The 14611-nt window shown below is 39.7% G+C and overlaps 1 protein-coding gene and 1 long non-coding RNA gene across 3 annotated transcripts in view; one reads left to right on the top strand and one right to left on the bottom strand.

The window, feature by feature from the left end:
- LOC308476428 overlaps window positions 1–3721 on the top strand; it is a 39784-nt gene extending 36063 nt beyond the window's left edge. The window contains exons 2-3 of the long non-coding RNA XR_013985890.1: window positions 1651–1787; window positions 3435–3721. This is a non-coding gene — a long non-coding RNA (uncharacterized lncRNA). The remainder of the gene's footprint in view (window positions 1–1650; window positions 1788–3434) is intronic.
- LOC308476416 (uncharacterized protein) overlaps window positions 1–14611 on the bottom strand; it is a 177035-nt gene that overhangs the window by 127886 nt on the left and 34538 nt on the right. The gene's annotated exons all lie outside the window — the stretch shown is intronic.

Genomic DNA, 14611 nt, shown 5'->3' with positions numbered 1-14611 from the left:
TAAAGAATATGTGTAAGAATAAGATAAAGACATAATACCATCTGAAGGCCTTTCCCTCTTGATGCAGTTATATATGTTACTGCACATATGCAGTGAGGTCCCTGGCCCTTTAAAAATGTAATATTATGCAAAGGAATCTGCCTTGGCTAAAATGCAGATGGAGAACAGAGGCACAATGGATAATAATGTAACACACACATAACACAATGGCACACACTGCAGGACCTGCGGGTTAGGAGTAACTATTAAGCTCTCTTTAGGCGTTATCCAAATATAGAAAGAAACATATGAGGTGGGGAATGGGGTGGCTGCCTTTGTGTTTTCATCACCTTCCCACATGTGGAAGGTGACTGTCTGCAGAGAGGCGCCTCCTGTATCAGTTGTGGCTTCTGCATGTGTTTTAGAATCTTGGAAAATCTGGGCTTTAAATTGTGAAGGTATTGTCCAGAAATACTAAAGTCTTCCTGCTCCACTCAGTCCTCTTTCATTAGTAGGAATTAATGAGAATGGGGGTAGAGAGAGGTGGAGGTAGCATGCTTGCTCCTGCTGCCCCCCCCCATTTACTTCCGCATTTGGGTGATGCCTGAAGAGGGTTTGCATGTCTCCTGTTTTCTTGGAGACAGAAGGAGACAGAAGAGTCATCAATTACCGCAATGTTCATCACAGCATCAGCAACAACAAGGCTAAACAGTTCCTGACCACATACCGTATTTTTCGCTCTATAACACGCACCCGACCATAACACGCACATAGTTTTTAGAGGAGGAAAATCCGTAGGCATGCCACCTGTAGGCATTTCCTCCATAACACGCACAGACATTTCCCCTTACTTTCTAGGAGGAAAAAAGTGAGTGTTATGGTGCAAAAAATACGGTATATGAGGATGGGTAGCAATTTCATGGAGGTTGTTGACTCTCTCCTTGACCCAGTCTGGCCCTGATTTGGTGGTGGTTGTTGCTGCTTTTTGTGGAACTGAGGTAGCAGGGGCTTAGCTACCTATGGGGCCATTAGAAAGATCTAACCCACCTCCCCCACAATTCATCATTATGATAGGTAGCCCATTTGTATTTAATAAATGAAAGAAATAACAAATCTGAACAATCACATTGGAACAGAATAATCACTTATATGTGGTAACTCAATGCAAAAAAAGGAGGAGGATTGAATAGAGTCACTTTCAATGACTACTCTAGCGTATTTAGATGGGGTCTGGAGGTCTTCTTTCATCCTCTCCAGCTTCCAAGCTTGCTTACATTTACCTAAATATATTTAATACTAGAATCTTTGGGATTACTCTTCAGGCCACCCCATGCATTCTCTGTTGGAGTAAAACATTTACACTCAAGGAATAAAAGCAAACGGAATTGAAACACTGCAGCAGAGAAATTTGCCTTTCTGAAGCTTCTGTGATATTTATGCATGTTGGAATTGTTGTGTATTGATTTGGTTTTGAAACACCACAAGTCATACTAACAGCAAAGAACTCATTTATCCTTAGCACAAAACACACAATAAACAAGCTTATTGTTTGAAAGTTTCAGTTGGGATATGCAGTACACATATTCAATTATCATAAACAAATTTAAGTGCAAACTGCCAAGTGTTGTTGCCATTTGAATTGCTTACTATTACTCCTTTTATATCTTCCAGATTTTGCAATAACCTCATCATGATGAAATGCCTTTGGCAGCAATTCATTAATAAAGAACAGTCTAAAAAAACCTCTCAGACAACTGGGATGAGAAAGGTGAAATCAGAAAGAGTCATATGGATTCCATTCTAAAAAGGTCTGTAGCTGCTTACAGCTCTTTCCTATCACCATGAATATTCATAATTTGTATTCCTGCTGATCCCCAAGAGTTATTGGTATTTTTTTTTATTATACCCCTTAACAGATGACAAATGAGAATGGGGTACATATACCATCTTCAGTGAGTTATATGTTTCTAAAGGGTGATTTGCTTGTAAACGCTTATCATGTATTAACTTCAGATTCAGCATGCAGTAATAACATGCATAAAATATAGATGCCAATTTGGAGATGAGTGGGGCACCAGAGAAGAGTATCATAGCTCTGTCCGCCCACTGCTGTGGTTTTACAGGTTTCTAAAATGTGCAAGGGAACAAAATGCTTCCCGTTGTAAAAGCTTACCTTTCATGAAATGGAAGGTGATCAGAACTGCTACCAGGGGATCTAGCTCACTCATCACCACTGTCCTCTGACGTGTTTATTTTGACCTAGCTGTAATACCCAAAGAGCACTCGTCTGTTGATAAATCTCCTTCTGGACTCTGCCATTTCTGACTGCACCTGATTGGATGGTTCATAGAATCATAGAGTTGGAAGAGACCACAAGGGCCATCGAGTCCAACCCCCTGCCAAGCAGGAAACACCATCAGAGCACTCCTGACATATGGTTGTCAAGCCTCTGCTTAAAGACCTCCAAAGAAGGAGACTACACCACACTCCTTGGCAGCAAGTTCCACATTAAAGAAAAAGTCCCAGCACACTGAAAATTAGCTTGTGAGTGGAAAGGCTGGGTAATGGCTCATTTTTATATCTGGAAGACATTCTATCTATCTATCTATCTATCTATCTATCTATCTATCCATCTATCTATCTATCACATGGAAACATTCATTCATAGGAGTATCCACCAACAGTCTGTTGTGGAGCAGTCCAGAGACAGGTTTTACCACCTCATTTGTTGTTTTGTGAGCATTTGGTCTTAGGGCCTAATTACGCATTGTTGCTTGAAGTGCCATCAGGTTTTTAAAAACATAAATCCACACTGGGACCACTGCATGTGGCGAGATGAAGTTTAACCTTTTCGCTTCCTGCTCTGATCTTGGGGGGGGGGGGCAGCCTCTGTATTGCAAATAGCAATTGCAAAAAAACCTCCTGTTCCACTAATGGGAGGGTGTTTCCTCTTCCCTCCTATTGTTATTTGCTGCATGTGGGAAATTATTTTCAGGATGGTGGTGGAGGAAAATACTTAAATTTTCCTCCTCACACACTGTTGGACTAACTGAGATCTAGGGGAGGGGGAATTTTTTAAAACAAACAAACAAACACACACACACACAGAGAGAGAGAGAGAGAGAGAGAGAGAGAGATTCAAAGAATCATAGAATTGCAGAGTTGGAAGGGACTCAGAGGGTCATCTAGTCCAGCTCTCTGCAATGCAGGAATCTTTTTGCCCAACATAGGTTTTCAACCCATGGCGCTGAGATTAAGAGTCTCATGCTCTACCAACTGAGCTATACCAACTTATTCATTTAAAACAATGTATTATTAGGCCTTTAGTAATACATAAAATATAAACTAGATTTTTTTTTAAAAAAGAATTCAGTGCAGTGTCTCACTACTGTATATGCTTTAGTTCATCAACTACAGTTCAACTATTTCAAGTTTTCTTTGCTTTATTCTCTCAGTGCATTCTCAGTGTGACCAATTTGCTCTTGGAAGCCCACAATTCAGCCTGTTATAAAGTAAACTCTCACTATTATTTGATCAAATTGATTGGAAAACAAGATGACACAACCAAGAAAAGAAGATATGCTCCATCATTCAAGCTTCAAAAATGTTGCTGTATTGTCGATGCTGACCTTTGACTCCCTTAATCACCTTCTTCTGATCCTGATCCTTAGCTCAAAATACCATACAAGTGTGAGCCAATGTATTATTTGAAAGTTACAGAATCAAGCTCTAATCCTAAAATCTGTGAGACGAGTTTTTATTGTTGTTCTCTTTGGGGAAAGGCACTTAGGGCATTTTGTGTGTGTGTGTGTGTGTGTGTGTGTGTGTACACACACACACACTTTTATCTCTCTCTCTCTCTCTCTCTCTTTTAAAGCAATATCACCTTACTTTTTATAGTTACATGCTTTCCTTTCTGCAAATTCTTATGTCTCCATTCTGAAGGTGTCCCAATGAAATAAAAATCTCTAATATCTGAGGCCCAATCATAAATCAACATCTTCCTAGCGTCTCCTTCATTTTTACTTTGTAGGATGGGCTCCTCGCACAAAGGAGGAAAATAAATTTATAAAGGCATTAGGAAGTACGATAATGAAACATTTGCTTTAACTGTTGTTTGTTTGTTTTTTTAAAAAAGAAAACCACAGACTTCCCCCATTCAGTATTCAAGCTAACATTACCCTGCAGTTGAAGTACAGAACCTATGGCTCACCAGATATTGTTGTAGTCTAACGCCCAGTGCTTTTTTTCAGCAGAGCGCAGTTCCTGCACCTCTCAAGCGGGTGCCATTGCGGGCCAGTGCTCCCCGCTTCTGCTTCTTGCCTTTACATACTTCTGAGAAGCCCAAAACGAACATTTCAAGTCAAAACAGAAGCTGGCCAGCGTGTGAGAGTCTACTCTTTTTTTAAAAAAAAAAATCTATGATTCCACCTAGCTCCTAATTGTGATTGGTCAAACTACTATGGGGAAGGGCCAATTCATATTTCCTTTTCTTTAATCCGTCTCTTGTGTAGTGGCAACGAGCTTTAAGCTTTCCCGCCAGGCCTCTACCGTTGTACCTGTGTTTGTGCAATGACCTTTCTGAGCTGCCGTAGCCATCCGCCTGAATCTAAGAGAACGAGGGAGGTGGGTGATGCATTTAATTGACCATCACCAGAACCAGGGGCACCAGCATCTGTTCAGGGCTGCCCTGAGCCACCCAACAACTTACTGTAACAACTTCATGGTGATTTCCAGCACCTATTGTTCTTGAGAAAAGAACTCCCATGAGTCCAAGTCAGCAAAGTCAAGGATGATGAGAGTTGTAGTCCAACAACATTTGGAGTGTCACAAGTTACCCGCCATTGCTTTAGGGCTTCAAAAGTCAAACCTCTGTTAACAATGCTGTGAAACAGCCCAATAGCCTAACCAGATCATTAAGCATTGTGCTGTGGTGGTACAGGAATGGGCGTGAGCAGTATACAGCTCACAGTCTTTTTTCAGAGCAAGAGCAATGATACCCTCTGCCAGGGTGATTCATTAATGGATCCTTCTTGCTCTGGGTGAAGCTGAAGTCTCAACAAGGATGCACTTTTAAATAGGGATAAAATACAGTTTCCTATAAAATTAGAATTATCGAAAAGGGAAATTTCAAATCTCTATATTTAACCACCCAGATTTCTCTTTTCACCCAGATATGGGAACTGAAAATTACACACATTTTGTCAGTAAAATCTGACACATTTAATACATGCACACTGATACATTCAGCATCCCTTAAAGTAAGGCATACTTCCTCAGCTCAAAAAGCCCTTGAGACAGTCACACAGCATGGGCTTTCTTTGAACTGTTACCTGCAGCAGTCCAACAGCTGGATATTTTTAAACTCAGTGGTTCCATCTTTAGCAATAGGACCTACTGTGTCAGAAACAAAAAGCAAAAATAACCCAGGTCTAACTCCCCCTGCACGCTAGCCTTAAAATAAATGTTGAATAACACAGTTACAGATAGGTAGCTGTGTTGGTCTGCCATAGTCAAAATAAAAAATATTCCTTCTAGTAGCACCTTAAAGACCAACTAAGTTAGTTCTTGGTATGAGCTTTCGTGTGCATGCACACTTCTTCAGATACACTGAAACAGAAGTTGCCAGATCCTTCTATATAGTGAGAAGGTGGGGAGGGGTATTACTCAGAAGGGTGGTGGGAATGGGTGATTGGCAGATAGCTGGGATGAGCCTGTTGACGACTCTTAACGACTGCAATAGGTCTTACAGGAAAAGGCAAGGGGTGAGAAGGTGAGAAATGGCTTAGTCATGTATAATGAGATAAGAATCCAATGTCTTTGTTCAAACCAGGTCTCTCCATGGTTTTAAGTTTGGTAATGAGTTGCAATTCAGCAGCTTCTCTTTCCAGTCTATTTCTGAAATTCCTTTGTAGCAAAACAGCTACTTTGAGATCTTGTATAGAATGTCCTGGGAGATTGAAGTGTTCTCCTACTGGTTTCTCTGTTTTGTGATTCTTGATGTCTGATTTATGTCCGTTTATTCTTTGGCGTAAGGTTTGGCCTGTTTGTCCAATATAGAGAGCTGAAGGACACTGTTGGCATTTGATGGCATACACAATGTTAGACGATGAGCAATTAAATAGTCCCGAGATGGTATGTGTGATGTTGTTGGGGCCAGTAATGGTGTTGTCCGGGTGTATGTGGCAGCAAAGTTGGCATCTGGGTTTATTACAGGCTCTGGTGCCAGTGTCGGTGTTAAGTCTGGTTGTAGTATTATTGTGGGTTAGGAGTTGTTTAAGATTGGGTGGCTGTCTGTAGGCAATGAAAGGTCTTCCTCCCAGAGCTTGAGAAAGAGAACTGTCATTGTCCAGGAGAGGTTGTAGATCTCTGATGATGCGTTGTACTGTTTTAACTTGGGAGCTGTATGTGATGACTAGAGGTGTTCTGTTATTTTCTTTTTTGGGTCTGTCTTGCAGCAAGTTCTCTCTGGGTATCAGTCTGGCTCTGTTGATCTGTTGTCTAACTTCATCTGCTGGGTATTTTAGTTCTAAAAAGGTTTGCTGTAGATCTCTTAGGTGAGAGTCTCTGTCTGTAGAATTGGAACAGATGCGGCTGTAACGTAGTGCCTGGCTGTATACAATGGACTGTTTGGTATGTTTGGGATGGTAGCTAGAGGCATGTAGATATGTTTGTCGGTCAGTTGGTTTACGGTATAAGGTGGTGTCTATGCGCCCATCCTGTATTTTTATAGTAGTGTCCAAAAAATGTATTTCTTGCATAGATTGATTCATTGTTAGGTTGATTGTGGGGTGAAAATCATTAAATTTCTGGTGAAAGGTGTCCAGGGTCTGTTGACCATGTGTCCAGATGATAAAAATATCGTCAATGTATCGCAGGTACAATAACACAGTCACTGTTGGGTGGTTTCAGAGTTCTTCATTTATACTCACCCTTTAAAACAATGTGGATTGATGCAATTAAAATATATAATGTTGTCTTTCTTAGACACTAAATGAAATATAGTACATAATTTCTGTAAATCAATATGGCTTTTAAAAATAAACAATAATATATTTTAATTACACAAATCCCAATTATTTTAAAGGGACAATGTGAATAAAGATATCAGAAGTGGGAAGAGAAATCCAACACAGATTATGTCACTCAAAATCCTATTTAAGGCTGGGGTGGGTAAATTCTGATTTGTTTGTTTGCCAAGTCCCCTTGCTAAAGGTGGAACCACTGAGTTTGTGAGGTCAAGATATTTTAAATGATATTTGATACTGTTTGAATGTGCTGGTACTGAAGGAGTTTACCTGAATCACTGCTGTCTTGTGTTTTCCAGTTCCTACAAGGTCAAACAGCTTATGAAAATCATGCTGTTTTTGCCAGTCTTATATTTCATCACAGAAATTCCTATGAAGAGGGAAACTCCAGAACCCATCAAAACACCATCAGTTAGACTGCAGAGCCTAAGAGTAGAATACTAATTTTTATAGCTACAATTACATATGCATGGGGAAATCAGGTTTTTGTGGCTGAAATTAACAGAATATATCCTCAATATCCTTGTTTATTTGTTCTTCCAAAAAAAGAAAAGAAAAAGAAGGGGGGGCTCTCTAATGAAGTGAAGAGGTGAAGGTAGCTTTGAGAGGGAGGGAGGGAGTTAGCTAATTAGGCAATATCCTCTTGAATCTTTGAGATAAACTCTAGGTCAATAGCACAAAAATTAGCATAACATTCATATTAATATGTTTCAAAATCAGATACAGCAAAAGCTTACACTTGGAAATCTGTGTAATCACAGGCATCTAATTTTCAAAGAGGTTTTGGGTGCTCATTATGGTGATGGATGACAGTACTGAAAACATCAACACTTTTTTTTAGCTCAGCCCCATGATGTGTGTTCTTTACATATTTGTCCTATGGTGTTTTGCAGCTTTATAATTTATTTAGCTATTGTTGGAAGCAGAAGAAAGATGGTTCATAGGTTCTCATTCTCTCTCTCTCTCTCTCTCTCTCTCTGTGTGTGTGTGTGTGTGTGTTTTACATATTACTGTTTTGTCCTTGCCTTCCAGACATGTTAGTCATAATAACTAATAATACCATGAAAATCAGAATTCACTCCAACAGGCAGGTCACCTGGGAGGTTGATGGTACCTAAACACCTCTGGGATTGTTATGATATGATGGCACTCCAGCAGAAGTGGTGCTACATCATGATGCTGAAGGGCGACATCTCAGCACAGCATACCAATGGCAAAGGACGGAAGAACAAGTGGAATGAACTAGGGATGACAATTTTTGTTCTTTCATCTCTAACATCTTGTTACATATGTGTGAGAAGCAAAAGGCCTGAATGCCAGAGAAAACCTTGCTCGTATATTTGTAGCCTTGTTCACAATATTTTTTTTTTTTAAGTAAACATTTTATTTAACTTTGAAATTCAGAAAAAGAACTGGGAGTAAAACTGAAACCTCATTTGTAACTTTTATTATTTTGTGCTAGGGTAAAATATGAATTGCAGTTAGTATGGTTTGAAGGTCATGCAGAACTTTTTGACACTGGATTTAAATCATAGAATTACAGAATTGTAACGTTGGAAAAAATCAGAAGGGTCATTTAGTTCAACCCCCTGCAATGCAGGAATCTTTCACCCAATGATCGAACCCACGACCTTGAGATTATGCATCTGTGCGCATAGGCATAAAAACCCTGTTTTTATTATGTTTCTGTATCTGTTGGAAACTACCCAGAGTGGCTGGGACAACCCAGCCAGATGGGTGGGGTATAAATACAACAACAACAACAACAACAACAACAACAACAACAACAACAACATACTACTATGTACATACTACAACAACATACTACTATAACAAAAACAACAATATACTACTACTACTGAAAGTTCCCAGGCTCTTTCCCACTTTATAAGTCTATTGTCAACCACTCCAAAGGCAGGGGACAATTGCATATTGACTCACTGACCTGGATCCCTGGGACCAAAGTAAAAATGCTTCTGAGTCAATTGCTGGTAAAAGGCTGGTGATCAACTGTCCAGCTCTCACCAATGTGCAGTACCTACTGCAGCCATGGGCATCATAGCCTGTTCTGTTATAAAGAGCCCACCAACCAACCCTAAGAAGCAGCTTCTCAGGAGGACTGGGGGGGGGGGATGGGTAACCCAATTTTTATAAGTGGAAGTTATTTCCACTATGACAAAGCCACCATTGGATGCAATTTAGTGCCTTAAACCAACCGTTGGCAGAAGGTGTTTTCTCCTTGGATACCAGGGATCAAAGCAATTGAGTATGCAGTTTGTACTGCCTGCAAAGTGTTTAACAGATGACTGCAATGGAAAGTGGGAGAAAAACTGGGAATTTTCATTAGTATGACTAGGATTTGCTACTCCAGTTTCAGGGTGACTTCTTCATACTGTAATAAGGGGGGGAATTAAGCAGCACGGGATGGAATTGTAAAGTCAGGGTTTCCTGTCAATAAAGCTATGAAAGAAAAATATATAAAATATAAAGCATGTGAGAAACTGACTTTAAGAAGTAATTACAGATATAATCTGACTGAATACAACTAGGGATTTCCTTGTTTACTCTGGAGTTGACAACTGACTTTGATTACACACAAGTCGAAACACAGAAATATAGGAAGCATATCTTACATGCCAACCAAACTCCAGACAAAGAAATCTGAAAAGCCCATCTTACCTCCCAGCATAGGAAACTGGTTAGATTATTTATTCATCTAGCCAAGTATTGTCTGCTCTGTCTAGCAGCAGGAAACGAGTGTCTTGGCCAGGGATCTTCCCTATCTCCTGCCACTTTATCCTTTTTAATGGGAGATGCTAATGATTGATGGTGGGACAAAGCATGCACTTTACTAAGCAATGGCCTCTTCTCCCAAACCATGCTCCCACATGGAGTAACGTGTAAACATCTTCCACCCATGCAATTCCAGTGGATTCCATGGTCACATGCTATAACTACAAAGCCCATTTTGTGCCATAGAAAAGGGGATTCATTTTACCTTACACTGGTTAACATGAGTGACATTCATAGCAATTGCACAAGATATAGTATATCTGGATGGTGGCTTAAAGGGTTTTTTATTTGCTTATTTTTAAGGGGTGTGTGTGGAAACAATCTGTGCTGCAAGTAGGGTTTGCATTCTTCCTTTGCAGATGTTTAAGTTTCACATGAAAAAAGGAACATTTTTCCCCTTTGGAGCTTGGCTTGAATTCAAGACAATCTGCACAGAAAGAAAATAAAGAATCAGGAACGTACTTTAGAGTGTGCATTCCAAATCATTTCATTTGGAGTTATGTCACCTGGTGTGGACCCTGCCCACCTGTCAAAGAGGAATGGGGAGCTCAGGATCTGGCTCACTAGCTGAATCCTGTTCTGCATATACAATCTCTGTTTGGTGGAATATGGTGGAATAGTGGAATCATTTTTTTTAAAAAAATCCCTTAAATTCTTATTCTTAGGAACACCCCAAATTCACCAGATGATTCTAAACAACCTAGCACCTTCTCATAGTCATTTCCTCCTCAGAGGTTAAATGCTGTTTAGACCAATTATATAAATTATTCACATGAACTGAAAGACAAATGAATAAATGTGTTTCCTTTAGGTCAGTGTAGCCTGCTTTCCAAGTGAAGATGAACTGTTTATATAAATCATTTCAGCTGTTGAGAGGATGGACTAAGTAGATAGCCTGTGACAGCTGCCCCCGCCCCAGGCTTTTCACCCTGGGTGATTGCCTTGATTGTAAATTACTCTACATGGATGCATCAGAGTTATTAAATGGGACACATGCATCATGCATTAAATGCACCATGCATCAAAGTTATTAAATGTGTTACCGAAGCAATTAGAACCGCAAGGCACAGCATACAAAGTGTCTTTTGTACCTACTGTCCTCTTTCTCGCAGTGATTTCCATGCAAGGCATTACTTTTTCCCTGGCAGCATTCTTCAGCCTGTTAAACTGTTCCATGGGGAGGCATTTACAAACATCTGATGTAGCCATATTGGCAAAATATATTTATATACAATCTAAGACTTATTGAAAGATGCATTTGGAATTCTTTTCTTCTTATTGCTTAGTTGTGTTGGAACAAATCCAGCAATACAACTTCCAGGTGCTTGGCAGACTGCTTTTCTTAAAGAGAAAGTGATAAAGAAATACAATGTCCCTTTGTAGAAAAAGCAATTAATGGATTGTACATTTTTTAAAATTTTAATTTATTTATGCTACAGCAAGGGTTACAGGAATTTCATTCATAAATTGCTTTATTTAAGGTATTTGCTTCTTCAACAAAAAATGAAATCAATGCAATGCAATCATATGCATTTTATTAATCAATGACTTCTAAGTCATCTGCTTATGTTAAAATGCATGAGATAAAACCTCATTGTTCTTGTTCAAATATAAAACATGTTAGCAGAGTCTGATTGCAATCCACATACTGTTCTGCTAATATAAGCTCTTGTCAGTTCAGCAGGGTTTACTGAACTCCAGCAAAGATATCTGGAGATCAGACTATGCCTCTGAGGTGCTATTCTTTTAAAAGAGAGAGACAGAAAAAAAGAAAGTACCACAGAACAGAAACTAGAAGAGGAAACGTCCCTCTTCCAATTAAGGAATAACATTTTTCAGCAACCTCATCATATTTTAGTGAAAGATGTTGCAAAATGATGAAGCTCCCTTCACAAAAGAAAACTTCTCATGAATATTCATTTGCATTCTAGGAGAATTTGATTGTCTCATTCTCCATTCCATCTCTAAAACAGAATTAATGACCTTAAATAGTCTCCTCTGACATTCTCTTTGTCCTCAGCTAGGTAAGTAATTTAGCATACTGGTTCTCTGACCCCCAAAACCTTATCTTAGCACACATTGCAGCAATTCTGCTTATCTAAGCTTTTTTGCTTTTATGGTATAATTTTATGCAACTAAAGAAAAGAGAGAACGCATTCAGTTCTCACTCTTTCTGAGAGCAGCTCCACACATTACAAAGATGCATCAAAAGAAGATAGTGAAAGAACAATACATCCTCTTGCTGCTTTCATTAGAACAGCCTTTCCCAAGCAGGTGCCCCCAAGAAGATGCTTGGACTACAACTCCCACCAGCCCCAGCCACCATGGCCAGTGGTGAAGAATGATGGGAGTTGTACTCTGGCAACACCTGGAAGACACCAAGACTGCACTTGCAAATTGGATGTGGCCTTTATGGACCTTATGAGTTGTGATCCCCAAGGCCATTTCAGACTCATGGATCGTGCAACATGAAAACCAGGAAGTTTTAGCACTCATATTTCCTTTCTTGCTATTTTCATGGAACATGGAAGTGACTCAGATCACAGGACAGGCATTTTGTTTTTAAAATTATATGGGGATCTTTTGCACACCAGCAAGGATTATATGCATGTGCATTGTCTTGTTTTAAGCCAAGTGTACAGAAGATTATCAGAATCAAATGAGAAAAATAATGAGCCAAACACTCCATGGAGGCAAGGTTGTGGCCATGTATCTTTTTCAGTTCATAATCTGTTCCAAGTATTGTCTTCTTTTTTTCTAGAGACCATTTTTTAAAAATTTCAAATTTGGACTGGGGGAAATGCAGAAAGTTGTATATTTTAAAGACATGAACTGACTTAACTTGATGATCAGGGGAGCTGGATGGTTAGCCAGGCAGGCTTCATGCATATTGTTTATTATATACACATAGAAGGAACCACAAATGACTGAACTATTGGCCCTATTCACTTGTTACATGCAGGGCATATTCATGTTAACATTTGGGACAGGGCTAAAACTACCACTGCACTCTGAAATAGAGATTTCTTCCTTCAACAGTTGCATGTTGCACATGCTTGTTTGTAAAGAAACGTGAAGCACCTCCTTACGTACCGGGTCTCTGCATGGTCACACCACACTCACAAGCAAGGCTTCACTCCAGAGTAAACATGACTGCCCTACATGGAAGTAATACATAAATAGGGCTATTGTGGAGTTATATATCTGAAGCTATTCACATTTCTTATTCAGGAAGTGCTGGTGGTTGAAGCAAATCTGCAATTTACCAATCACTATACCACGGAAGAGTTACATTTTAGTCTGTTCAAGGTAAGCTTTGCTTTGTATCCCTTGCTATTAGAGATTCATAAGTATTATGCAAAATGTTCCTAGGATAATTTGCACAATGGGGGTTCGGTATTTAATGAAAGTGCTTCTTATTTTTAATTACAGCATTTAAGTTCATCTTATTGTCAAGTGGAATGCAGTTTTGTTGATTTGAGATTTGGCTTCTGGGATTCCATTAAAAACAATCTATATACCTTATTTCTTTGTAAAATATATAACCATCTCACAAATTGCTTTTGAATGTCTCTTAGCTTCAAAAAAAAAGTTTAACATGTTGCATGGAGAACTACACAGGTGGTTCAGGGGGGAGAGCAGGTGAGGGGGGTGAAGTGTCCTGACTGGACAAGTAGCCTGCCTCTGCTTCTATCCCCAGTTGCTGGATCCCTGGGGAAATCTGAAGTAAAGGTACTTTTCACATACAGATTACAAGAAAATAATAAACTGGATTAAAAAGAAATATGCTGTAATCCTATACTTTTATACTTGGAAGTTAACTATCACAATCAACATTTAAAATTATCCCAACAGGCTGGAACACTGAGCTATAACCAACAAGATTAAATTTAACAGAGAAAAATGTTAAGTCCCACATTTAGGTACAAAAATACAAGTATGGTCTGAGGAAACCTGACTTGGCAGAAGTACATGTTAAAAGGATCTGTGTCCTGGTGGCTCACAAGCTGAACATGAGCCAGCAGTGTGATGTCCACATCACAAGTAGTAATAGTTTGAATCTATTCTGAGCTAGACAGACCACATCTGGAATACCATGTCCAGATCAGGGCTCCACATTTTAAGAAAGAGATTGCAAACTGCAATATGACTAGAGAGGACAATAGGGTGAGAAATCAGGAAACGAAGTCCTATGAGGAGTGATTGAAAGAGTTGGCTATGTTTAGTCTGGAGAGGAGACGAGAGGAGAGGAGAGATGATCTGAAGGACTGCCATGAAGAAGATGGAACACACCTGTGCTCTGTTGCTCTAGGTGTCAGGACTAGAGCCAATGGGTGGAAATTGCAGGAAGCAGATTAAAAACCCTTCACTGGGGGTACTTAAGCAGAGGTTGGATGCCTATCTCTGTTGAGGATGCTGTAGTTGGATCTTGCATTAAGGAGCCTGCGTTGAGCAGTGGCTTGGATTAGATGGCTTCTAAGGACCCTTCCAATTCTATGATTCTATAGGGATCACAGAGAAAATATTGTTGTAAATCTGAGTGGGAAGGTAAAGTGAACACAAAAGTTCAATGGGGTCAGAATGACTGCTCCAACTTCCTGAATGGTCAGTGGTGGGTCTGTTAGCCACATCTTTGGCTAGAGAAATTGCACGTAAATGCCCGAGGAAGGGATAGTAGGAAACCCAACAGAGCAGCTGACATACCTTTCCACTTCCCAAGCAAAGACAGATGCACAGGAACAAAGAAACTTCAAAAGAGAGGAAGAAAGAGGCAAAGAGGACTGAGGAGATTATGGAACTCCACATGCCGA

This window comes from Podarcis pityusensis, assembly GCF_964106645.2.
Source record: "Podarcis pityusensis genome assembly, chromosome: 4".
Lineage (NCBI taxonomy): Eukaryota > Metazoa > Chordata > Lepidosauria > Squamata > Lacertidae > Podarcis > Podarcis pityusensis.
Note: the sequence above shows the minus strand (reverse complement) of the source record. Positions and strands in the feature narration are given on the sequence as shown.